The sequence below is a fragment of the Lagopus leucura genome, unplaced genomic scaffold (assembly GCF_019238085.1).
Source record: "Lagopus leucura isolate 7727_CA_CO unplaced genomic scaffold, USGS_WTPT01 Super-Scaffold_100001, whole genome shotgun sequence".
NCBI lineage: Eukaryota > Metazoa > Chordata > Aves > Galliformes > Phasianidae > Lagopus > Lagopus leucura.
The window spans coordinates 24,508,060-24,532,222 of record NW_024962262.1 but is presented as its reverse complement, the minus strand read 5'-3'; the positions used below and the strand labels follow the sequence as shown (position 1 = coordinate 24,532,222).

At 47.3% G+C, this 24,163-nt stretch overlaps 1 long non-coding RNA gene across 1 annotated transcript; it reads right to left on the bottom strand.

Moving 5' to 3' along the window:
* Positions 1-362: 362 nt before the first annotated feature.
* Positions 363-9,833, bottom strand: LOC122177494. Its single transcript, XR_006178085.1, has 4 exons — positions 9,755-9,833; positions 8,710-8,779; positions 7,287-7,408; positions 363-466 (listed from the first exon to the last, which is right to left on the bottom strand). It is a non-coding gene; the product is annotated as an uncharacterized LOC122177494 (long non-coding RNA).
* Between the last annotated feature and the right edge of the window lie 14,330 nt (positions 9,834-24,163).

Below are 24,163 nucleotides of genomic sequence, written 5' to 3'. Positions count from 1 at the left end.
ACGTTCTCAGAGAGTAGCGGTGAAACAGATAAGCTTTCCCAATGAAGCTCTCTGAGAGCAGAGAGTCTAAACAGCTAGAAAGCAATTGTTGCCCGCATTCTCCACCAAAAATGTTAACGGTTTATGGGCTGGTCCGGCCCAGTTCCGTGACCAGCAGGATCCGCGCCTCTGGGAAAGGGGAAACAGGGGACCTCAAAATACTTGAAAACAACAGCACTGATCTGAGGTGGAACAAATTATTTTACTAAATATAGTATTACTAAAATACAATGAGAGAGAGAAAGAGTCTGTCTTGAATTGTATAGACCTCACCACAATGCTGGGGTGAGAAGTGCAGTCCAGTTGAGTGACTGAAGAACAGACGGTGAAGTGCAGATGGCGAAGCGCAGACGACGAAGAGCAGGCGAAGAAGAGGAATCAGGTGACCTTGCATGGACTTATATCTCCTTGCTGACCACAAAGCCTCCTGGGGAAATGTAGTTCTTCTCAGTCGGACGAACATTCGGCAAATATCAAACCCCACCCCCAGTGCATTACATGATGTTATGGTGTGGAATACTGATGACCAAAAATCATAAAACCATGACAGGGCTCCACACTCGGACGCAGTATTCCAGGTGGGGCCTCACAAGAGCAGAGTAGAGGGGGGACAATCACCTCCCTGTCCCTGTTGGCCACCCCTCTTTTGATGGAGCCCAGGATATCATTTGCCTTCCAAGCCGCAAGGGCACATTGCTGGCTCATGTTAAGCTTTTCATCTATCAAGACCCCCAGGTCCTTCTTCACATGGCTGCTCTCAAGGACTGCTCCTTCCAGTTTGTATGGATGCCTGGGATTCCTCTGGCCCAAATGCAAAACTCTGCACTTTGTTGTGTTGAACCTCATCAGATTCACTCGGGCCCACTTTTCCAGCCTCTCAAGGTCCCTCTGAATGGCATCTCCTCCTTCCGCAACGTCAAAAGCACCACTCAGCTTGCTGTCATCAGCAAACTTGCTGCAGGTGCACTCAATTTCCTCATCGATGTCACTGATAAAGCTGTTAAAGGGCACCGGTCCCAAGACAGACCCATGGTGGATGCCGCTCATTACCAGCCTCCACTGGACATAGAGCCATTGATGACTACCCTCCGTCTGCGGCCTTTCTACCAGTTTCTTATCCATCAAGTGGTCCGTCCATCAAATCCACATCCCTCCAATTTGAAGATAAGGATGTGGTGGGTGACCATGTCAAAGACCTTGCTCAAGTCCAGCTAAAGGTGACATCGGTCACCTTTCCCTTGTCCACTGATGCCCTCACTCCATCATAGAAGGCCACCAGATTGGTCAAGCATGACCTTCCCCTGGTGAAGCTGTTCTGGCTGTCTCAGATCACATGCTCATTCCTCATGTGATCAAGCATGTCGTCCAGGAGGATCTGTTCCATGATCTTCCCAGGCACAGATGTGAGACTCACCGGCCTGTAGTTCCCAGGGTCCTCCTTGTTCCCTTTCTTGTAAATGGGAGTGACGTGACCCTTCCTCCAGTCATCCGGGACCTCACCTGACAGCCATGACTTTTCAAATATGATGGAGAGGGGCTCAGCAACCACCTCAGCCAGCTCTTTCAGAACCCTGGGATGCACACCATCTGGCCCCATAGATTTGTACACATTCAGTCTCATGAGGCGGTCTCAGACTTGCTCTGCCCTCACAGTGGGGGGGAGATTTACCGCCCCAGTCCCCACCTAGAGGTTTAGAGATGCAGGGCTCAGGGATGTGAGAAGTACTGGAATCCTGGCCCCCCAGTGAAGACTGAGGCAAAGAACTCATTCAGTACCTCAGCCTTGTCTTCATCCATTGAAGCACGTTCTCCTTTTACATTTACCAAAGGAGGTACACTCACTTTGGCCTGTCTCTTCTGGCCAATGTACCTGTAGAATGTCTTCCTATTGTTTTTCACATCCCTCGCCAAGTTCAGTTCCGCCTGCGCCTTGGCATTGCTGATCCCACGTCTGCAAGTCCGGACGGCATCCCTGTATTCTTCCCAGGTGACACACCCTTGTTTCCAGAGCTTGTACGCACCTTTCTTTGCCCTCAGCACACTCAGCAGGTCCTTGCCAAGCCACACCAGCTTCATACCTCCTTTGCCCACTTTCTTATTCAGAGGGACAGAAAGTTCTTATGCTCTCAGGAAGGCATTCTTGAAAAACAGCCAGCTTTCCTCAACATCTTTGTTTTTGAAGACAGCATCCCAGGGGATGTTGGCCAACAGTCCATTAAACAGCTTAAAGTTCACTTTGAAAATTCAGGGCCCTGATACCACTCTTCATCAGCCCCACATCCCTCGAAATCACGAACTCGACCAGGGCATGGTCACTGCAGCCCAGGCTGCCTCCAACATTAACGTCTTTAATGCACTCCTCCACACTGGTGAGCAGCAGGTCCAGCAACACTTCACCTCGGTCAGTCTGTCCAACAGTTGGAGCAGAAAGTTATCATCAACACATTCCAGGAGCCTCCTAGACCTCTTGCTACTTGCCGTGTGGTCTTTCCAACAGATATACAGAGGGTTGAAGTCCCCCATCAGGACAAGAGCCCATGAGCACAAAGCCTCCCTCATCTGAAGGAAGAAAGTCTCATCAACAGTCCCCCCTTGATCAGGTGGCCTGTAGTATACCCCTATCACCAGCTGGCCTTTGTTAAACCTATCCCTAATTCTAACCCACAGGCCCTCAACCTGTTCCTGACTGTTTCTCAGAGGGAGCTCCTCACAGTCTATCTACTCTTTGACATAGAGGGCAACTGCCCCACCCTTCCTATCTCGCCTATCTCTTCTAATGAGCAGATAGCCCTCAATGGTGGTATTCCAGTTATGGGAGTCATCCCACCATGTTTCCGTGATGGCAACAAGGTCATAACTTTCTAAGCACATCATGGTTTCCAACTCGTCCTGCTTATTTCCCAGGCTGCATGCATTGGTATAAAGGCACTTCAGCTGGGTTTTCCATCTCACCACCTTTATAGAGGATCTAAGTTCCCTTAGAACAGCAGTATCCCCAACATCCCCCTGCCCCAGTCCATCCCTTTGTACTTTACCGTCATCACCGATCAATTTTGGCACAAGCCGTCAAACAACCCGCTCAACCCCAGCGGCTATGATTTTGCCCCCTTCACCCTTCATATCTAGTTTAAAGACCTGTCAGCGAGTCCTGCTAGTTCCTCAGCTAAAATCCTCCTATCCCTCAGAGACAGGCTATTTCCATTTGCTGCCATCATGCCAGGTACCAAGTACATTGCCCCGTGGTCAAAAAAAAAAAATAAAAAATCCTGTATTTGCAATGACTTTTAAGCCAATTATTTATGAGGTGAGTTTTTTGGTAGCTCTCAGTATCCTGCCCTGCCACTGAAGGTATGGAAGAAAACACCACCTGCACCCCTGCTCCCTCGACTACCCGCCCTGGTCCCCTGAAGTCTTTCTTAATAGTCCTGAGACTTCTCAGCAACTTCTTCACTGCCAGCTTGAACTATTAATAATAGGTAGTAATCGGAAGGGCAAATCAGTGTCCCCCAGTGGGTCTGTCTTGGAACTGGTGCCCTTTAACATCATTATCAATGACATCGATGAGGAAATTGAGTGCACCTGCAGCAAGTTTGCTGATGACAGCAAGCTGAGTGGTGCTTTTGACATAGCGGAAAGAGGAGATTCCATTCAGAGAGACCTCGAGAGGCTAGAAAAGTGGTCTGATGAGGTTCAACACAGCAAATTGCAGTTTTGCATTTGGGCCGGAGGAATCCCAGGCATCCATACAAACTGGAAGGAGCAGTTCTTGAGAGCAGCCATGTGGAGAAGGACTTGGGGGTCTTGATAGATGAAAAGCTTAACATGAGCCAGCAGCGTGCCCTTGCGGCTTGGAAGGCAAATGATATCCTGGGCTCCATCAGAAGAGGGGTGGCCAACAGGGACAGGGAGGTGATTGTCCCCCTCTACTCTGCTCTTGTGAGGCCCCACCTGGAATACTGCGTCCGAGTGTGGAGTCCCCAGTAGAAGAAAGTCAGAGAGCTGTTGGGGAGGGTCCAGAGGAGGGCCTCAAAGATGATCAGGGGACTGGAGCACCTCCCCTATGAAGACAGGCTGAGGAGCTGGGCTTGTTCAGCCTGGAGAAATGAAGGCTGTGGGCTGACCTCATTGCAGCCTTTCAGTACCTAAAGGGAACCTACAAACAGGAGGGGAATCAACTCTTCAAAAGGGTTGTTAACTGCAAGATGAGGGGAAATGGTTTTAATTTGAGGGAGGGGGAGATTTAGGCTGGATGTCAGGGGGAAATTCTTTACTAAGAGAATGGCGAGGCACTGGAACAGGCTGCCCAGAGAGGCTGTGGACACCCTGTCCCTGGAGGTGTTCAAGGCCAGATTGGATGGGGCCCTGGGCAGCCTGGTCTAGCATTGAATGGCCCTGCATGTGGCAGGGGGGTTGGAGATTCATGATCCTTGAGGTCCCTTCCAACCCTGGCCGTTCTGCGATTCTGTAATACGGAAGAACAGCAAAATAACAATCTGGTAGACCGAACTGCCAAAATTGAGGTGGCTCAAATAGACTTGGACTGGTAGAACAAGGGTGAATTATTTCTAGCTCGATGGGCCCATGAGACCTCAGGTCATCAAGGGAGAGATGCAACATACAAATGGGCTAGAGACTGAGGGGTGGACTTAACTATGGATGCCATTGCACAGGTTATTCATAACTGTGAAACGTGCCATAATCAAGCCAAGAGGATGAAACCTCTCTGGGAGGAAGGGCGATGGCAAAAGTATAAATATGGGGAGGCATGGCAGGTTGATTATATCACCTTGCCACGATCTTGCAGTGGTAAATGTTATTTGCTTACCATGGTGGAGGCAACCACTGGGTGGCTTGAAACATACGCAGTACTCCACGGTACCACCCGAAACACCATACTGGGTCTCAAGAAACAAGTCCTGTGGCGACATGGCACCCCAGAAAGAATTGAGTCAGATAATGGGACTCATTTCAAAAATTCTCTTGTAAATACTTGGGCCAAAGATGATGGCATTGAGTGGATTTATCATATTCCCTATCATGCACCAGCCTCTGGTAAAATCAAACAATACTATGGCTTGTTAAAAACTATGCTGAAAACAATGGGTGGTGGAACATTTAAGCACTGGGAGAAGCATTTGGCAGAAGCCACCTGGTTAGTCAATACCAGAGAATTTATCAATCATGATGGTCCTACCCAATCCAACTCCCTGCGTACCATAGAGAGAGATAAAGTCCCTGTAGTACATGTAAAGGGCATGTTGGGAAAGGCAGTTTGAGTTCTTCCAGCTTCTGGAAAGGGCAAACCTCTCCGTGTTACTGTTTTTGCCCTGGGACCAGGGTCCACTTAGAATCATAGAATTACTCAGGTTGGAAGGGACCTCAAGGATCATCAAGTCGAACCGCAGCCTAACCATAGTACCCTAACTCTAACAACCCTCTGCTAAATCTTATCTCCGAACACCACATCCAAACGGCTCTTAAACACATCCAGAGATGGTGACTCAACCACCTCCCTGGGGAGCCTACTCCAATGTTTAACCACCCTTTCTGTAAAGAAGTGTTTCCTAACATCCAACCTAAACTTACCTTGGCACAACTTGAAGCCATTTCCCCTCATATTGTCACCTGTCACCAGTGAAAAGAGACCTACCCTGCTCTCACTGTAAGCACTTTTCAGGTACTGGAAGAAAGTAATAACGTCTCCCCTCAGCTACCTCTTCCCCAGACCAAACAGCCCCAGCTCCCTCAGCCTCTCCTCATAGGGCTGATTTTCCAAGCCCTTTACTAGTCTCGTTGCCCTTCTCTGGACCCACTCCAGTACCTCCACGTCCCTTCTGTACTGAGGTGCCCAAAACTGAACACAGTACTCGAGGTGAGGCCTCGCTAATGCCGAGTTCAGGGGCAGGATGACTTCCCTAGTCCTGTTCACCACACCATTCCTGATACAAGCCAGGATGCCACCGGCCCTCTTGCCCACCAGGGCACACTGCTGGCCTGTTCAGCCGATTGTCCATCAGAACACCAAGGTTCCTTTCCATCAGGCAGCTTTCCAGCCACACCTCCCCAAGTCTATAGGGTTGCCTGGGGTTGTTGAGACCAAAATGCAGGACCCAACACTTGGTCCTATTGACACTTATGCTGTTAAGCTTGGCCCATCGGTCCAGTCTGTCCAGGTCCCTCTGCAATGCCCTTCTCCCCTCTGGCAGATCAACACTCCCTCCCAGCTTGGTGTCATCGGCAAACTTACTAAGGGCGCGCTCAATCCCCTCTTCAAGATCATCAATAAAGATGTTAAACAGAAGCAGCCCCAGTACTGAGCCTTGGGGGACACCGCTTGTGACTGGATGCCAACTAGATCCAACTCCATTGACCACCACTCTTTGGGCCCAGCCATCCAGCCACTGCTTCACCCAGCGGAGCATACACCCATTCAGACTGTGGGCAGCCAGCTTTTCCAGGAGAATGTTACAGGGGAAGTGTCAAAGGCCTTACTGAAGTCCAAGTAGACCACATCAACAGCCTGAATCTCATCCACTAAGCAGGTCACCTTGTCATAGAATGAAATCAGGTTTGTCAGACAGGATCTACAATTTGTAAACCCATGCTGACTGGGCCTGATCCCCTGGTTGACATTTAATTGGTCCATGATGATTCCCAAGATTATTCATTCCATAACCTTCCCAGGCACCGAGGTGAGACGGATAGGCCTGTAGCTACCAGGATTATCTTTCCGGCCCTTTTTGAAGATGGGCGTCACATTTGCCAGCTTCAAATCCACCGGGACATCCCTGGTTAGCCAGGACTGCCAAAAAATGATGGACAGTGGCTTGGCAATCACATCTGCCAACTCCTTCAGCACTCTAGGGTGCAATCCATCTGGTCCCATGGACTTGTAAGCATCCAGCTTTTGCAGTAGGTCCAAAACTATATCATCATGAATCACGAAGGGCTTATTCTGTTCCCCATCCCTGTCTACCAGCACAGGGGGCTGTGTTCCCAGGGAATAACAAGTCTTACTATTAGAGACTGAGGCAAAGAAGGCATTAAGTACCTCAGCTTTATCCCTACCCTTGGTGACCAGGTTGCCCTCAACATCCAGCAAGGGATGGAGATCCTCCCTAGCCTTCCTTTTGCTATTATTGTGTTTATAAAAGCATTTACTGTTTTCCTTTACCTTAGCGGCCAAGCTCAGTTCTAACTGCCCTTTGGCTTTTCTAATTTTCTCCCTGCACAGCTTCGCTACATACCTGTAATCCTCATAAACAGCTTGTCCACTCTTCCAGAGACCGTAAACTTCCCTTTTGTTCTTGAGTTCCAGCCAAATGTCTCTGTTCAGCCAGCCCGGCCTCCTTGCCCGTCGGCTCATCTTCTGTGACACGGGGATGGTCAGGTACCTTTAAAACCTGTTTTAAAGGTCTTGTACCTTTAAAACAATTTCCTTAAAATATTCCCAGCCTTCCTGGGCTCCCATGCTCTCCAAAGCTACCCAAGGGACCCTCTCAACCATGGTCCTGAAGAGTTTGAAGCCCGCCCTCGGAAGTCCAAGGTGGCAGTTCTGCTGACTCCCCTCTGTGGTTCAACAAGAATAGAGAAGTCTAGTATCTCATGATCACTATGCCCCAGACGGCCTCCAATCTTTACATCCCCCACCAGACCTTTTCCTTTAACAAACAGCAGGTCCAGGATATTCCTTCCCCTCATCAGCTCCCTCACTGGCTGTGTCAGGAAGTTATCTCCCGCACACTTTAGGAACCTCCAGGACTGTTCTCTGTCAGCTCTATTATAATTCCAGCAGATGTCTGGGAAGTTGAAGTCCCCCACCAGAACAAGGGGGAAGTGACCTAGAGACCTCACCCAACTGTTTATAAAGCATCTTGTCCACCTCTTCATCCTGGATGGGTGGCCTGTAGCAGACTCCCACAATAACATCAGTCTTGTTGGCCTTTGCTTTTATTCTGATCCATATGTTCTCAACCCTATAGTCAACATTATTAATTTCCACACATTCATAGTTTTTTTTTTTTTTTTTTTTTTTAACATATAGAGCTACACCACTGCATTTCCTACCTGGCCTGTCTCTTTTGAAAAACCGGTAGCTCTCCATCACTGCACTCCAGCTGTGGGAGTCATTCCACCACATTTCCATGATGGCAACTATATAATAACTTTCTGAACACACAATGGCTTCCAGCTCCTCTTGTTTATTACCCATGCTGCGTGCATTAGTATAAAGACACCTGAGCTTGGTCTCCTTGCGAGTGGCAATAACCCTAGTACCCTCATGACCACACTCAGGTGTTTCCACAGCCACCTGCCCTCGTGTTCTTCCTACAAAGGGGTGAGTCATTCTCCTCTTCCACCAAGGCACAAGACAATGGGGTCTTACAAGCACATCCCTCTCCTGCAAGCACAGGGATGTTACATTCAGGCTCCGTATTAGTGACCCCAGTTACATCCCCACCCCGCTTCGTACCTGGTGGGAGAAGCCACTCCTATCAGCCGCTAGCCGGCCCAGTCTCATGTAAACAGAGCTGAGGTCAAAAACCCAAACCCCTACCAGGCACACCAAGCTCTGAGACAGTTATTAATCCATTGGCCCATTATATTGAGTCCCTCATTATTCCCTGGAGGGATAGAGGAGAATACAACTTGTGCTCCTGAATCCTTTACCTGTCTCCCCAAGGATCTGAAATCCTTTTTCAGTCCTTAGGGAAGTTCTGCCCAAATCATCGCCACCAACCTGAAACAACAGCAAGGGATAGTAATCAGTGGGCCAGACTAGGAAAGGAAGTTTCTTCCTCATATCCTTAACCCGGGCTCCCGGGAGGCAGCAGACCTCCCTGTGTAGAGGGTTTGGTCTACATATTCTTCCTTCTGCTCCCTTCAGCAGAGAGTCACCAATAACAATGACCTGTCATTTTTTCCTAGTCGATGAAGTTTTAATGCTAGGCAAAGACTGGTCAGACTTGGGGAGCACCACCAACTGGGGAGAGCCATCATTACCACCATTGTCCAGCTGACCCTGCAGAGTACTGAACCTGTTTCGCAGGGGCAGCTGGGGGGGCTAGGGACTCACTGGGATGGCGCGCTTGCGTCACTGAGCAGGGGCCTTATGCTATTGCCTTACATCCCCCAATTCTTTGCCATTGTTCCTGGGGGGGAGAGGATAGTGGGTTCACTACAGCAAGAACTCTGCATGTAGGTTCCCCTCTGTCACCTGTTTGCAAGGCGGCAGGGGGTGACTTACTTCATGCAGAGCCTCACCTGGCTGCTGAGATCTAGAGGCTAACAGCAATCAATCTCCCTCTCACATTCTTTAATGCTCCTCAGTCTCTCCACCTCATTCTGCAGGTTGGCCACAAGGCTGATTAAGTAGTTTACCTGGTCACATCGTACACAGTCGCTGCCTCTCTCATCTAGCACTGCAAAGGCCTGTAGTTCCAGGCTCTGGCACTCACTACAGCCAGAGGACTGCACACCAGCATCTTGGTTTGCAATGTCGGCCTGAGTACCTTCATTGTTTTCGGCAGCAGCCTTCCTTTCATACATGTACACGGCCTCAGTCTGGGTCTCCACAGACTTCTTGGCTGCCGCTTTCCTTCTGTGAGAGCATGGGAGCTCTATCTGGGTCACCTCAATATGTCTGGCTGCAGCCTTCCGCCAGGGCACAGCCACGGCTAACCAGAATACTTACCAGCACTGTACAGGTACTCACGCGATTCACAGACCCGACCCTTCCTGTTTGTCTCCGGCGGGCAGCGGCGTGCTCCTGCCCTCCTCGAGGCTTTTTCAAGGATCGGGGGGGGGCGTGAATGCAGCGCCGTTACCAAGGCAACGCGCACGCGCTGCGCCAGCCGCTCTCGCGAGAGCTGCCGGCCGAGAGCTGCCGGGCTGCTTCGTTGGCTCCGGAGTTCCCTGAGTGAAGGAATCGTCCGAAATCCCCTTGAAGCCCGCGGTCGGTCGCTGCCGGTCCGTCCGGGACGGCTCCAAGGCAGCTGAGATCGGCGATCAAAGGGCTTCTTCCAGCTTTGGTGCCCGTTCAAATCTCTCGCCGTTACCCAGGCAACGCCCACGCGCTGCGTCAGCCGCTCTCGCGAGATCTGGCGGGCTGCAGACAAACGGGGATGTTGAACGTGTACCGCAAGTAAACTTGATGCTGGGGGAGTGCAGTCAGTAATGCTATGTATATATATGTGTGTATATAGACATGTGTGTGTAACACATTTTAATCACTGCTTGTATGTATGTATACATATTAAGCATGATGTAGGGATGTAGAATAAGGGGTGGAATGTCATGGTTGTATGTTTTTTTTGTTTTCTGTAATGTATAGGGACAGGTATGTGGAATTGGAGCATTAACACTTTCACTCCCAGTGCACTACATGAGTGATAATGTGGAATACTGAAAACCAAAAAACATAAAACCATGACACCATGCAAGCATTCGCTGTAGATCAAGGGAGGATACTGACGCCCCCTGTTATTTAAGGATAGATTGAAAAGTAACTAGAATGTTTTTCTGTTCTGAGGTCATTTTGTTCCCCATAGTGCACACCCTTAACTTTGTCCATTAAGAGGCAATTGGAGCGGTTAGGGATGTGTCAGTTAACTAGATTAGTCTGTGCCCATGACAGGGGGGCAGTAGGCCTCTGGGCCCTGCCTGCCCCTACAAAATGGAAGGGAACGGGAAAAGTGATAGGGAGATGGAAGCTCAGCTCAAGGAAGGAAAAAAAAAGCCAGCAGCAATGATCTATGGAGGAAAACTTATTTTACTAACTATGGTATCAGAATGCAAGATAACACAATATTACACAATCTAATTGAAATTGAGGCTAATAAATCAAATAAAATAGGAGAGAGAGATTCCCAAGACCGAGTCAAACCTGAAAAGCCTGGAACAGCTAGGAAAGCACTCTCCAGCACCCACTGCAAGGCAGTAAGAGACCGCTCTACCGAGAAGGGCCAAATCCCATGACTTCCATGAAGTATAGGTATAGGCACCTGGAATTTGAGCATTAACACTTTAACTCCCAGTGCACTACATGATGTTATGATGTGGAATACTGAAAACCAAAAAAACACAAAACCATGCCAGGATGTTGAATCCTTCGGCTGCCGCATTTGTCGCAATGCATCAAGCTCTTCGTGTTTGTCTCAACGTCTGCCACATTTCTCTCAATGCACTCCGGACCCGTCAGTCTTCAAGTCAGGACAAGTGTCTGTTCACATCCCTGTTCTGGCACCAATTGTCACAAGTCAATAACACGACACAGGGTTCTTGTGCAAGGAAGACTCTCTCCTTTGTTTTCCTAAGCAAGCTTATTATATTCTAACACGAGTATTCAGTACATTTCGACTAACAATCCATTGGCTAGAAAGAAAGCAAGTTCCATAACAAATCTTGGTATGGCAGATCCTGGTTGACAAACCTGATTTCATTCTATGACAAGATGACCTGCTTAGCGGATGAAGGTAATGTTGTTGATGTAGTCTACCCGGACTTCAGTAAAGCCTTTGACACTGTCCCCAACAATATTCCCATGGAAAAGCTGGCTGCCTGCAGCGTCTGATGCACTGACTCAGATGTGAATGATCCAAATCCTTTATTACGAGTTCTCACATCACTTATATACGTTCCTTCACAAGTTTTCTTGTTCAGATGGCCTTAAAAGTATAAGCAGGTCCATTATCCGTTTTTATAGTATGTGGGATGCCGACAGCAGCATAAGCAGACAACCAGTGTTTATGGGCTTGAGCCACTGTCAGTTGGAATTGTTTGTTTGGCTCTCCAGTGCTGACGGAAAAACTGATGGGAGAGTTGCACTTGCTGAAATAATTGAGGGGTAGCAAAAGCTACTTCGGCTTGATCAGCTTTACGGTTGCCCTCAGTTATAGGCAGCACAGTGTGTGTCCAAATATGTGTGATAAAATAAGAAAGTACGGTGAGAGACATAAGGTAAAATTTGCTTGAGCTGTGCAAACAAAGCAGGGTTGTTAACTTACTTAAGAAAAGATCCTTCAGTCTGCTCAATGATACCTGCAACGTACAAAGAGTCAGTTATACATTGTTGAAGTACTACATAAATTTGAAAATCTTTAGCTACCACAGTGAGTTCTACAGTTTGAGGTGATCCATCTGCAACATGTACGTCTGACTGCCATCATGTAGCAGTCCCATGCCAGAGAACCACTTCTTGAAGTGTCTTGCTGCCGGTGGTGACTGGTCTGAGTGAGCTGGCCAGGCACTGGCCAACCGATTTTGGACTGTATTTGTTGTCAGAGCATGTGGTCTTGTACTCTTCTTCCCGTTTCTCGGCAGACTGTAGGGCTGTGCAGCAACAGGGATTTAAGCAAAACATCCCGGGCGGCTTGACTTTCCACCTGTCTCTCTAGCATATTTTATAAACGGTCACGAAAGTTGATGTAGGGCTTAGCAGCTCCCTTCTTGACTGATGTAAACGAGGCATGAGATGAATTTGTATCAGGTATCCGACGGGTAGCATGCAACACCAGTCTTAACTTGTTGAAGGCATTGCCTGTGCATCTGCGCCTGGGCCTGAAGTGTTGCCCGGACCCGCTCCTCTGGGAGTTCCTCCATGCCAGCATGATTTAAGTTATTCAAATTGTTCATAGCCTGGATGGTATTCTGTTCTCAGTATTCAGTCATAAATACAGTGTACTGCATGGGAGACAGGATTGTTCATGGCAACATTTTCCAGTCGTGAGGGGTCATAACATAACTGTCACTGATTGCAAGCAAAAGATTATATGTGAAGGCAGACTGAATTCCATAATCTCTCACTGACTTCCTAAGCTCCTTTACCGCCTCATAAGGCAGGGATTCCTGCCGGGAAGCTGATTTCCATGATACACCACAGGAAAGGCTTGTGACATATCAGCATCGCCGTGCGACATTGCTTCTTTTCTACACTGCTCTAAAGCACCGCAGTACGCTGTAGAAGCAACCACATTTTTCCTTCCTGTCTCCTTCAAATTATCCTCGGGAGGGAAAGAGTTCGGTTCTTCCTCCGGATCTGCTGGACCAGGATCAAAAAGATCGTCCCGTTCCGGACCACCCTCGTCTGCAACCGAATTACACACGGGCGGCAGAGGCGGAGCGGCAAGCGGCGTGGGGGGGGGGCGGAGGGCGGCAGCGTTACGGCGAGCGACGGGGCAGTGCGGGAGGCGAGGGCGTCACGGCTCTTGGTGGCGGCGGCGGCGGCGGCGGGGCGGAGGGCGGGAGCGGCGCGGCGAGAGACGGGAAGGGGGCGGTGGGCGGCAGCGGGTCGCGATTTTCCTTCTCCTGGGGAGGGGGGAGAGGGGTGGAAGCAGCAGATCGGGTCCGGGCAGGAGCTGCGACGCGGGCTGAGGGCCAGCGGCTGGGATGGGGGAAAGGCGATGGGGAACAGCGGGAAGGATTTGTCCTTCCTCGTCGGATTTGTTTGAGCGCTTCCGATGTTTGGCGCCAAACATCGTAAAAACAGGTAAAAGTTTAGCGGCCGTTTTGTCTGCAGTAGTAGAAGCCTCCCAGAGCTTTGCGCCAGTTTTGTCCCGACGCTCTCCATCGAAAGAAAACCCAGTCATCGGAAACTCCGGGACAGTTCTGCTTGTCCATTTCAGAAAAGCAGCTAGTGCTGAGGTAGATACAGGCTAATTCTGAAACTGAAATTCTCCGTAGATTTACCTGTTGCTCCTTCGTCAGTGAGCTCCCCGTCGTTCCCATCTGCTCACCTCCTGTCCTGCACAACGTCGTTCGGTGGGGCGGCGCAACCTCGGCTTGCTGCGCTCCGCACGGTGCGCGCCATTTGCTGCGTCTGAGGCACGGGCGGAGGCGAACGATGCAAACCACATCTATTACAGGTTCTCACACCCCTTACGTATCCCTGGTCAGGCAGCGCTGCCCGACTGAACTACGGAGAGTAGCATTAGCTGCATTTCTTAAATGGAGGAGCAAAAATGTCCCTGAATTTCCGAAAGTTGGGTTCTCTCTTAATGGGGAGCTTTGGGACAAAATTAACACAGAACTCTAGGAGGCTTCTATAAGACAGAAAGGCTGCTAAGCTTCTAGCTGTTTGAGGGCAAATAATGGAAAGGCGTAAGCAAATTCGACATGGAAGAACTTCTTCTGACTATTCCCCATCGCTCTCCCTCCCAGTACTTTACTCTGGTCCAGTAGATCCGGAAAACGAACCGAACATTTTCCCTCCTGATGACACATGGAAGGGAGCGGGAAAGAAAAATTTTTCTACAGCATACTACGGTGCTTTAGAGCAGTGCAGAAAAGCAGCCACATCACAGGGTGATGCTGATACATTGCCTTTCCTGTGGTGTCTCGTGGAAATCAGCTCCCACAGTGGGAATCCCTGCCTTATGAGGCGGTAAAGGAGCTAAGGAAGTCAGTGAGAGATTATGGAATTCAGTGCCTTAATCTGTTATCTTTTGCTTGCAATCAGTGACAGTTATGTTGTGACCACTCACGATGGAAAATGTTGTTACAAACGATCCTGTCTCCATGCAATACACCATGTTTATGACTGAATACTGAGAACAGGCTACCATCCAGGCTATGAATAACTTGAATAACTGAAATCATACTGGCATGGAGGAACTCATGGGGGAGGGGGTCCGGGCAACACTTCAGGCCCAGGCACAGATGCACAGGCAATGCCTTCAACAAGTTAAGACTCTGGTGTTGCGTGCTACCTGTTGGATACCTGATACAAATTCATCTCATGCCTTGTTTACATCAGTCAAGAAGGGAGCTGCTAAGCCCTACGTCAAATTTCGTGACCGTTGACAAAATATGCTAGAGAGACAGGTGGAAAATCAAGCCGCCCGGGATGTTTTGCTTAAGCACTCAGCAGTGGGAAACGCAAATGGGGATTGTTGGAAAGTTCTACAATCTTTAAAGAATGCAGATCCATCAATTCCTGACATGATTAAAGCCTGTCAAAATGTAGGCACGGAAAGTCACAAAATGACCTTACTAGCAGACACGCTGGCATCCTGACTAGGTGCAGGGACAGCTCAAAAAATGAACTGTGGGGAACCTGCTCATGTACAAAAGGACTGTAAAAAGCCTAAGTGAGCAAATAAAAATACTTGTGGTGTTCTGGCTTGGTGTGGTAGGGGTCTACACTGGGTGAAAGAATGTGGATCTAAACTCCCTGTTGGTGGATGGCCCTGAAATTGGCTGGGAAACGGGAATAAGTGTACGAGATAATATGCTATAATGACAAATACGGTCCGAAATCAGTCAGAACCACTGCCCAGCCAGCTCACTCAGACCACCAGCAGCAGCGCTGGAGTGGATTTGGCCACTGCCCAGTCAGTGACGCTGACTGATAGCACCATGACTCTCATTCCAACAGGTGTAACGGGCTCCTGGGGGACAGGCGTAGCGCCCTCTTGTTAGGACATCCTTCTGCTACATTGATGGGATTTTTTGTTTTACCAGGAGTTACAGATGCTGACTACACTGAGGAGATTAAGGTAATGGCATGGATGCCTTCCCCCTGCTTTATTCCCAAAGGCTAGAAAATAGCACAGTTAGTTCTTTTCCATTCTATGGCTGAACCTGGCACTGGGGACTGAACTGCTGGATTTGGAAGCACGGGCAAACTTGCTGTGCTATGGACTACAAAAATGTGAAAAGACAAGCCATTACCATGCTTAGTAAAAGGCCAGCAGTTTTTAGGTTTGGTGGACCTCACCATCAGTAAGTCAATTGAATGGCAGAAAGTGGAGGTTTTTAAAGAACCTGTGCGATTGCAGCCTGGTCTTCCTTTGCCTTCAGTGTTACCTTTGAATTGACCTATAGCAGTCATTGATTTGAAAGACTGTGGTTTTTTTACCATTCAACTTCATCCAAAAGATGCACCATGATCTGATTTCTCAGTTCCCTCCATCAACCAACAAAGCTCTGCTCAGCTGTATCATTGGACTGTTTTACTACAAAGAGTGCTTAATAGTCCAACAGTATGCCAATTGACAGTGGCAAATGCATTACAACCAGTACAAAAAGCTAGACCTCACGTCCTTATTTATCATTACATGGATGATATATGAAAAGCTAGGCCTTACATCCTTATTTATCGTTACATGGATGACATATTAATAGCAGCAGAACAAGAAGAGAGCCTGAAGGGTGCTTTACTGCTCATCCAGCAGGCAGTCCAATCTGTTGGTTTACAAATAGGTGAAGAAAAGGTGCAACTCAATTCCCCATGGAAATATTTAGGATGGAAAATTACATCTTACACCATTCAGCTGCTAATCCTCAAAATTATACCTCATGTGCAGACATTAAATGATCTGAAAAATTATTAGGAACCATCAAATGGTTGTGTCTACTTCTGGGTATTCCTACAAAAGAGCTACACCCTCTATTCCAGCTAATCAAAGAAGACCCAGATATAACCTCTAAAAGAAAATTAACACCAAAAGCACTATAGTGTTTAGACTCTGCAGTAACATGATAGCAACAATGATATAGCTATTGTGTTTGCTTATCACTTCCAGTATCTCTTACAATAATATCAAACTCCTATCAACCACCTAGTTTGTTATGTCAATGGGATACCTCAAGAAAAGATCCTCTCATCATCCTGGAATGGATATTTTTACCACATGCATATTCAAAAACCACTACATCACGAGTGGAGATGTTTGCAATACTAATACAGTGAGGTCGACATTGCCTACAAATTTTACGAGCTTTTGACCCTGATTGCATCTACATATCCACTACTAAAAAAGCCATAATTAGATGGTTGCACATTCACTCACTTTACAAAATGCTATGGCTGACTATATTGGACAAATCTCCAGTCATCAGTTACTGCATAATTTGAGTGATCTATCCCTTACTACGAAGATGCTACTTACACACGTTCCAATACCTAATGCTGTTACTGTATTTACAGATGGCTCGAACAAGACACCCTGAGCAGTGGTTCTGTGGCGTGCGGCTGCTAAATGATGGCAGTCAGACATGCATATCATCAACGGGCCACCACAAGTTGTTGAACTTGCTGCAGTGGCTCAAGCTTTTCCAATTTTTGTGGAACAAAGGTTTAATATAACAGCCTGACACTTTGTATGTTCAAGGTATCATTCAGCAGATTGAAGGATCTTTTCTCAAGGAAGTTAACAACCTTGTTTGCACAGCTCAAGCAAGTTTTACATCATGCCTCTCACCGTCCTCTTTCATATTTTATTATGCATATTCAATCACACTCTGTGTTGTCTGGTCCTATAAGTGAGGACAGCCATAATGCTGGTCAAGCCACAGTTGCCTGTGCTACCTCTCAATTATTTTGGCAAGTGCAACTCTCCCATCAATTTTTCCATCAGAATATGAGAGCCATCCACAATTCCAACTGACAGTGGATCAAGCTTGTAACATTACTGTAATGTGCCCAGACTGCCAGGCAATTGCCCCTTTGCCTCAAATAGGGACAAATTCCTGTGGCACAAGTTAGTGTTGCAAGTTAGCAACACAACACAGGATTCTCATGCAAGGAAAATTCTCTCCTTTATTTTCCTAAGCAGACTTTTAATATTCTAACACACGTATTCTGTACATTTCTACTAACAATCCATTGGCTAGAAAGCAAGCAAGTTCCATAACAAGTCTTCATTACAGCACAGAGCTTATCTTATGCCTAGCTACAAAACATCCCTGTTTATTCTGTCCATCTCTGTTTCCCAGTGTCTTATTAGTAAGTCGACGTTTGACAAGGTTGAGCCAACCTCTCCTTCTCCCACGTCTCCCCCTTCTTTGCTAACGAAGAAAGCGTGATCTAAAGCATCTTGTATCATTTTCCAAACACACTACAATAAGCAAGGAACGCAAATTAAAACACAGAGAAAAGCAATAAGACAAACTAACCCTATTTTTAACAGATTCTGTATCCACACTCCCAGGCTTCCAAAGAGGCCTCCAAATATATTCAACCTATCATAACCTGTAATTTCTTAACTCCATTCTGCAAATTTTGAGTGCTTTTATGTATTCATTTCAAACGATCCGACACGTTCATACCGTGCATGCCATTGAAATCCTGACACCCATGACCTCGAGCTAACAGCAAGAAGTCTAAAGCAGCATGATTCTGTAGCGTAGCATGTCGTACTGAGACTATATACAGTAGCAGTCCACTTAGAGCCAAGGAAGTAGCATTCATTTGCTTGGCCAGCCAGCATCCAAGTTTAAGTGTACTCAATGCTTTAGCAACACCTGTGATGCAACACAATGCTGTTGCAACACCTAGGGCTAAAAAGGATGCTGCTGTTATTCCCCCAGGGCTCCAAAATTCTACATTATCTTTACACTCTGATTGAAAAGCATGTACAGTTCGCTTCAGGCTCTTTTGGTGGTGAGTAACCATGGTGATATTAGGTATTAGTAAAGTTTGTCTTCCCAAATTGCATGGACCTCCTTTGATGTGAGAGGGGATAGCAGGCCATGCCCCGTCCTCACAAATTAGAAGAACTCCTGCTGGCAAACCAAGCGGACGGTTGCTAGATCTTAGATCTAGAGATGTTAGGTGGAGTATAATTACACCAAGCAAAGTGACTTCTATAAGCAGTGATTTCTATAATTCTGTAACTAGAATTAACACACTGAGCTAATGATTGATTCTTTCCACTATAGTTAAAAATATAAACAACAATCCATTTTAACTGAATCCAACAATTCCAGTTCTTGTGGTTCAAGATTGCACTGTTGCAGATGCAGTACCCATCCATCCCATTTGTTGACTTCCGCACTCAAATTAAGTGTTGTAGGCGACTGCGAGAGTCCCCTCAGGATGTGACGCGGCAGGACCTCCCAAGCTCTATGATTGATGTGTGGCACATGCTTTAGGGGCGTAGACGAAGCCATTTTGCTGTTCATCATATCGGTGTATACGTGCAGTTATTTGGTCCTGACCTGGTTAGGGTTAGTAGTGTAGGAGGCAATGCAACAATTAAGTGCTATCCCAAGAACAGAGCTTGGGATGGGCCATTTGTCTAGAGGTTGTCCCACCAAGCATGTCAAGAATGGGTTCCCTGGTGACATGGTTGACAAAGTGTGTCTTGTCCTGTTTTGTTGGCAAGGGTGACCCATATGTTCTGTTTTGGTTGAGCTAGAATCCCAACTGCTGATGATCGTGTTACAGCAGATGACAGAAGGGATGGCCACGCTCACCGTGCTGGTACCCATCTCAGACCTGTTCCTGTTGAAACACAAGCATAACCTCGACCCCAAGTTATAGACAAATAGGCTCCTTCCCATTGGTCAGAGCTCAGATTTTTTACCACAACCTGTGCTTTCCCTTTGACAGGAGCTAAGGTATTACAGCCTAAATGCTTGTAATTTGGAGGGTCATCTGTTGTCCAGCGATTTAGAAAATTGAGAACATAGCATGCTTTAGCTACACTCTTTCCTGAGGGGTCATACCTGCACTCCCCCTTTTTTGTTTATGATGCATGGCCTTTCAGGTACTATGGGCTCGTTGGATAATAGCTTGATCTGAGGGAGAGTGGGGTATGCCTGTCAGGTGTTGAATACTCCACTGCTGAAAGAAAGAGTGGGTGGTATGGGCTACATATCCTGGCCTGTTGTCTGTTTTAATCATTTGAGGGAACCCAAGAGTGGCAAAGGCCATTAAGAAGTGTTTACAGACATCTTTTGCCTTTTCTCCTGTATGCACAGATGCAAAAACACAGGTATCAATAGAAAAGTATCAATGGAAACATGAACATAATGGAGCTTCCCAAATTCTGGTATGTGTGTAACATCTGTCTGCCAAAGTTCTAAGGAGCTCAGTCCTCGAGGATTAACTCCTATAGAGGGTGTTGGTGCAACAGTTTGACAGTCTGGACAGTCAGTATGATCTGTATGGCGTGATCCATGGTCAGTTGAAAGGCACACTGTAATGCCTTCGCACTTTGATGGTAAAAATCATGAGACAACCATGCTTGGGCAAACTGATTGGGGGGACAATTGCTCCCGCCAGTTTGTCCGCCTGCACATTACTCTCAGAAATAGGGCCTGGCAGAGAGGAGTGAGAGTGAACATGCTGAATGAAGTAAGATTCTGAGTGATGATCTAGAAACCGTTTTAAGCACAAAAGAAGCGCAAACAACTGTGCGTTAGTTGTCTGCTTTACGTAAGAACGTTCCAGTCTGTCATGGTTTTATGATTTCTGGTTATCGGTATGCCACATCATAACATCATGCAGTGCACCGGGAGTTAAAGTGTTAATGCTCCAGTTCCGGGCACTTGTCCGTAAGAGAAGAAGAACTACATACTCAAGGGGGCTTTGCAGTCACAGAGGAGATATAACCCCTGGCAAGGTCACCTGATGTGCTCTTCTTCATCAGGCTCTCCTCCCTGCTGCTCAACTGGGCTGTGCATCTCACCTCAGTGTTATGGTGAGGCCTCTCTACCTTTCAGACATACTGTCTCTCATTATATTTGATTTATTAGCTTTGATTCTAATTATGTTATATTTTAGTGTGTTATCTTGCATTCTGATACCACAATTAGTAAATTAGTTTGTTTCTCCTCAGATCATTGCTGCTGTTTTTAATTATTTTGGGGTCCCCTGTTTCCCTTCTCTGGAGGCGTGGATTTTGCGAAATCCCTCTGCCCCACTAGTCACGGAACCAGGCCAAACCAGCCCGTAGACCCTTGTCATTCTTGGTGGAGAATGTGGGCAAATGTGGTTTTTTAGCTTTTTAGAACAAATCTCTCTCTCTGCTCTCAGAGGCCTTTGTTTTATATATTTCACAGGTGCTCACTGAAAACTTGACCTTGAAAGTCCAGGCGGACTTTCCCAGTAGTCTGGGATATTTGTAAACTTTGAGCACTGATATCTTGCTTCTGTAAAGAGAAAAAAAAAAAAAAAGATCCCACTTTCTCTTTTAAACCTCTGTTTGAAGAGGGAGCTGCTAGTTTTACAGAACTTGTGATTTTTAAACAGGTTCCAATCTCTCCCTTGAATCCTTTATGCAGTTTTTGAATGCTCATCCAGTGATCGTGGTGTCAGTCTCCCTGAATGTACTGTTCATCATTTCACTCAGTATTTGTACTTACCATATTTTGAGGAAGCCTTTCCCTGAACCAGAGAATAATGAGTGTCAGGGAGTGTGGAGTAGCTTGGGAGAGATGGACATCTTTGGTGTCATGGAACTTTACTCCTGAACACCTGAAAGACACCAAGAGCCTAAACAGATATTTGAGACAGGGATTTTGCAGCTCAGGCAGATCTAAGGAGGCACAAATGATTTGTGGCCTGGCTAATGCTTATTGGGCCTCATTCAGTACTATCCCAGAGAAGGGGAGTTTCTGAAACAAAGAGTCTCTTGCTCATATTGCTCATGTTGCTAGGAACATCATTCTTGTGGTTAAGCCCTCCAATTATTATCCATTACTGGTTTTCAACACTGGAAATGAAGAGGTAGGCCAAAGAATTTACTGGGTGATCAAAAGGGACTTCAGGGCTCTGGGAAGACTTCTGAAGGGATTGGGAGTGCAAACTGTGTTCTCCTCTGTCCTCTCTGTTGGTGACTGGGATCCGCACAAAAGGAGGAGGGTGGACATGCTGAATGAATGGCTTTGCGAATGGTGTCACTCTCAGGGTTTTAGATACTGTGGCTTGGGATGCAGCACTGAGAAAGGGGGAATGCTGATGGTGGATGGGAGCCGACTAATTTGCCGATGGTTTACGGGCTGCATCAGCCCGGTTCCTTGACTAGTGGGGCAGAGGAATCCACAGATCAACGCCTCCAGAAAGGGGAAACAGGGACCCCGAATAATTAAAAACAGCAGCAACAATCTGGGGAGAAACAAACTAATTTACTAAATCTAGTATTGGAATGCAAGATAACACATAATAACACATACAGTATAATTAGAACTGAAGCTAACAAATCAAATATAATGAGAGAGTCCAAAAAGCTGTAGGCCTTACACTAGTGCTGAGGCAACGTGTATGGTCGGGACAAGCAGCAGGGAGGAGAGCCAAGAAAAAAGGGACATCAGGTGACCTTGCCAGAGGTTGTATCTCTGCTCTGGATGCTGTGTTCTAAGGTATGTAGTTCTCTTCCGGACAGGTATCTGGAACTGTAGCATTAACTCCTTAACTCCCAGTGCACTACACGATGTTATGATGGTGGAATACTAATAACCAAAAATAATAAAACCGTAACATGACTAGAAGGGCCACAAATATTCTTGGGAACAAGCTGGCTGGGCTGGTTAGCAGGGCTTTAAACTAGATATGATGGGAGGTGGTAAGGGAGAACTGCAGACTTGTCCTGGAGGTATTAGGGAGGGTTCCTATGAGAAGGCAACAAAGCCAATAGCTAAGCTAAAGTGCCTCCATACCAATGCACGCAGCACGGGAAATAAACAGGAGGAACTAGAAACCGTGGTGCAATTGGGAAAGCATGACCTAATTGGTATCACAGAAACATGGTGGGATGAATCCCACAATTGGAATACCCTGATTGAGGGCTACAGGCTTTTCAGAAGGGATAGACAGGGTAGGAAGGGTGGCAGAGTTGCCCTCTGTGTTAAGCAGTGAACAGATTGTGAAGAGCTGTGTCTGAGGAACAGCCACAATCAGGTAGAGAACTCGTGGGTAAAAATCAAGGATTGGTCCAATAAAGAGCATCTAGTGGTTGGGGTCTGCTACAGGCCACCTGATCAGGAGGAGCCTGTTGACAAGGCCTTCTTGCTTCAGCTGCAGGAGGTGTTGCACTTGCAGGCTCTTGTCCTGATGGGGGATTTCAACCACCTGGATATCTGCTGGGATAGTGGCATGGCGAGTGCCACAACCCAGGAAATTCCTGGAGTTTGTTGAGGAAAACTTCCTGATCCAGGTAATTGATGGACCAACCTGAGGTGAAGCCTTACTGGACCTGGTGCTCACTAATCCAGAGGAGTGCAATAGAAGGGTTAAGATTGGAGGCAGCCTGGGCTGTAGCGACCATGCCTTGGTGGAGTTTGTCATCTTGAAGAATGCAGGCCTGGCAAAAAGCAGAGCTAGGACCCTGTGCTTTAGGAGAACAAACTTCTGGCTGCTCAAGGAATTGCTGAGTGGGATCCCCTGGGAAACTGTCTTTAGGGGCATGGGCACAGAACAGAGCTGGCAGCTCTTTAAGGACACCCTTCTGAGAGTGCAATGGCTCTCCATCCCCCAGCAGAAGTAGTCAAGCAGGGGAGGCAGATGTCCATCATGGCTGTGCAAGGACCTGCAGCTTAAACTGAGAGAAAAGAGGGAAATGTAAGAAAGTGGAAGCAGGGTTGTGTATCCTGGGAGCAATATAGGGTTGTCCGTGTGTGTAGAGACTGGATTAGGAAAGCCAAGGTGCAGATGGAGCTGAACTTGGTGAAGGATGTGAAAGGTAACAAGAAGGGGTCCTACAGGTATGTAGGCAGGAGAAGACAGGCCAAGGAGAGTGTTCCCCCTCTGATGAAAGGTAATGAGGAGTTGGCTTCCTCAGACATAGAAAAACCTGAGGTACTCTATGAGTGCATTGCCTCTTCACAGGTGGTCAGGCTTCCCATGTCTGCCAGGACCGTGAGCCTCTAAGTGAGGGTGTGGGGAGTGGTTTCTGTCCCACTGTAATGGTGCAAAAAGTCCAAATCCACCACAAGAAACTGAATGTATCTAAGTCCATGGGGCCAAATGATATCCATCCTAGGGTTCTGAAAGAGATGGCTGATGTGGTTCATCATATTTGAAAAATCATGGATGTCTGGTGAAGTCCCCTGAAAGGGGAGAAGGGCCCCACAAGTGAAAATAAAAAGGCAAGAAGGCTTCACAGTGACTGAGAATAAAGGGGGTGAAGGGGAATAGTTAGAGATAGGTTATAGAAGCAAGAATGTAGAGCTTGTTAGAAAATAAGAGATGGCAGACACTAGGTCTGGAACAGTGAGGGGTATAAAGGCCATTAAGATAAGTGTTTGAGAACAGCCCCAGGACATTTGGCAGGGAGGTGATCAGATGACCACAGGGCAAGAAGAAACCAGTTGGGGGGATGTGCCCCGAAAGGTCAGAAGTTTACAGCAAGGTCAGAAGCCTTCGTGAGGAAGAGAACAAATGTTCATCCCACGACCCACC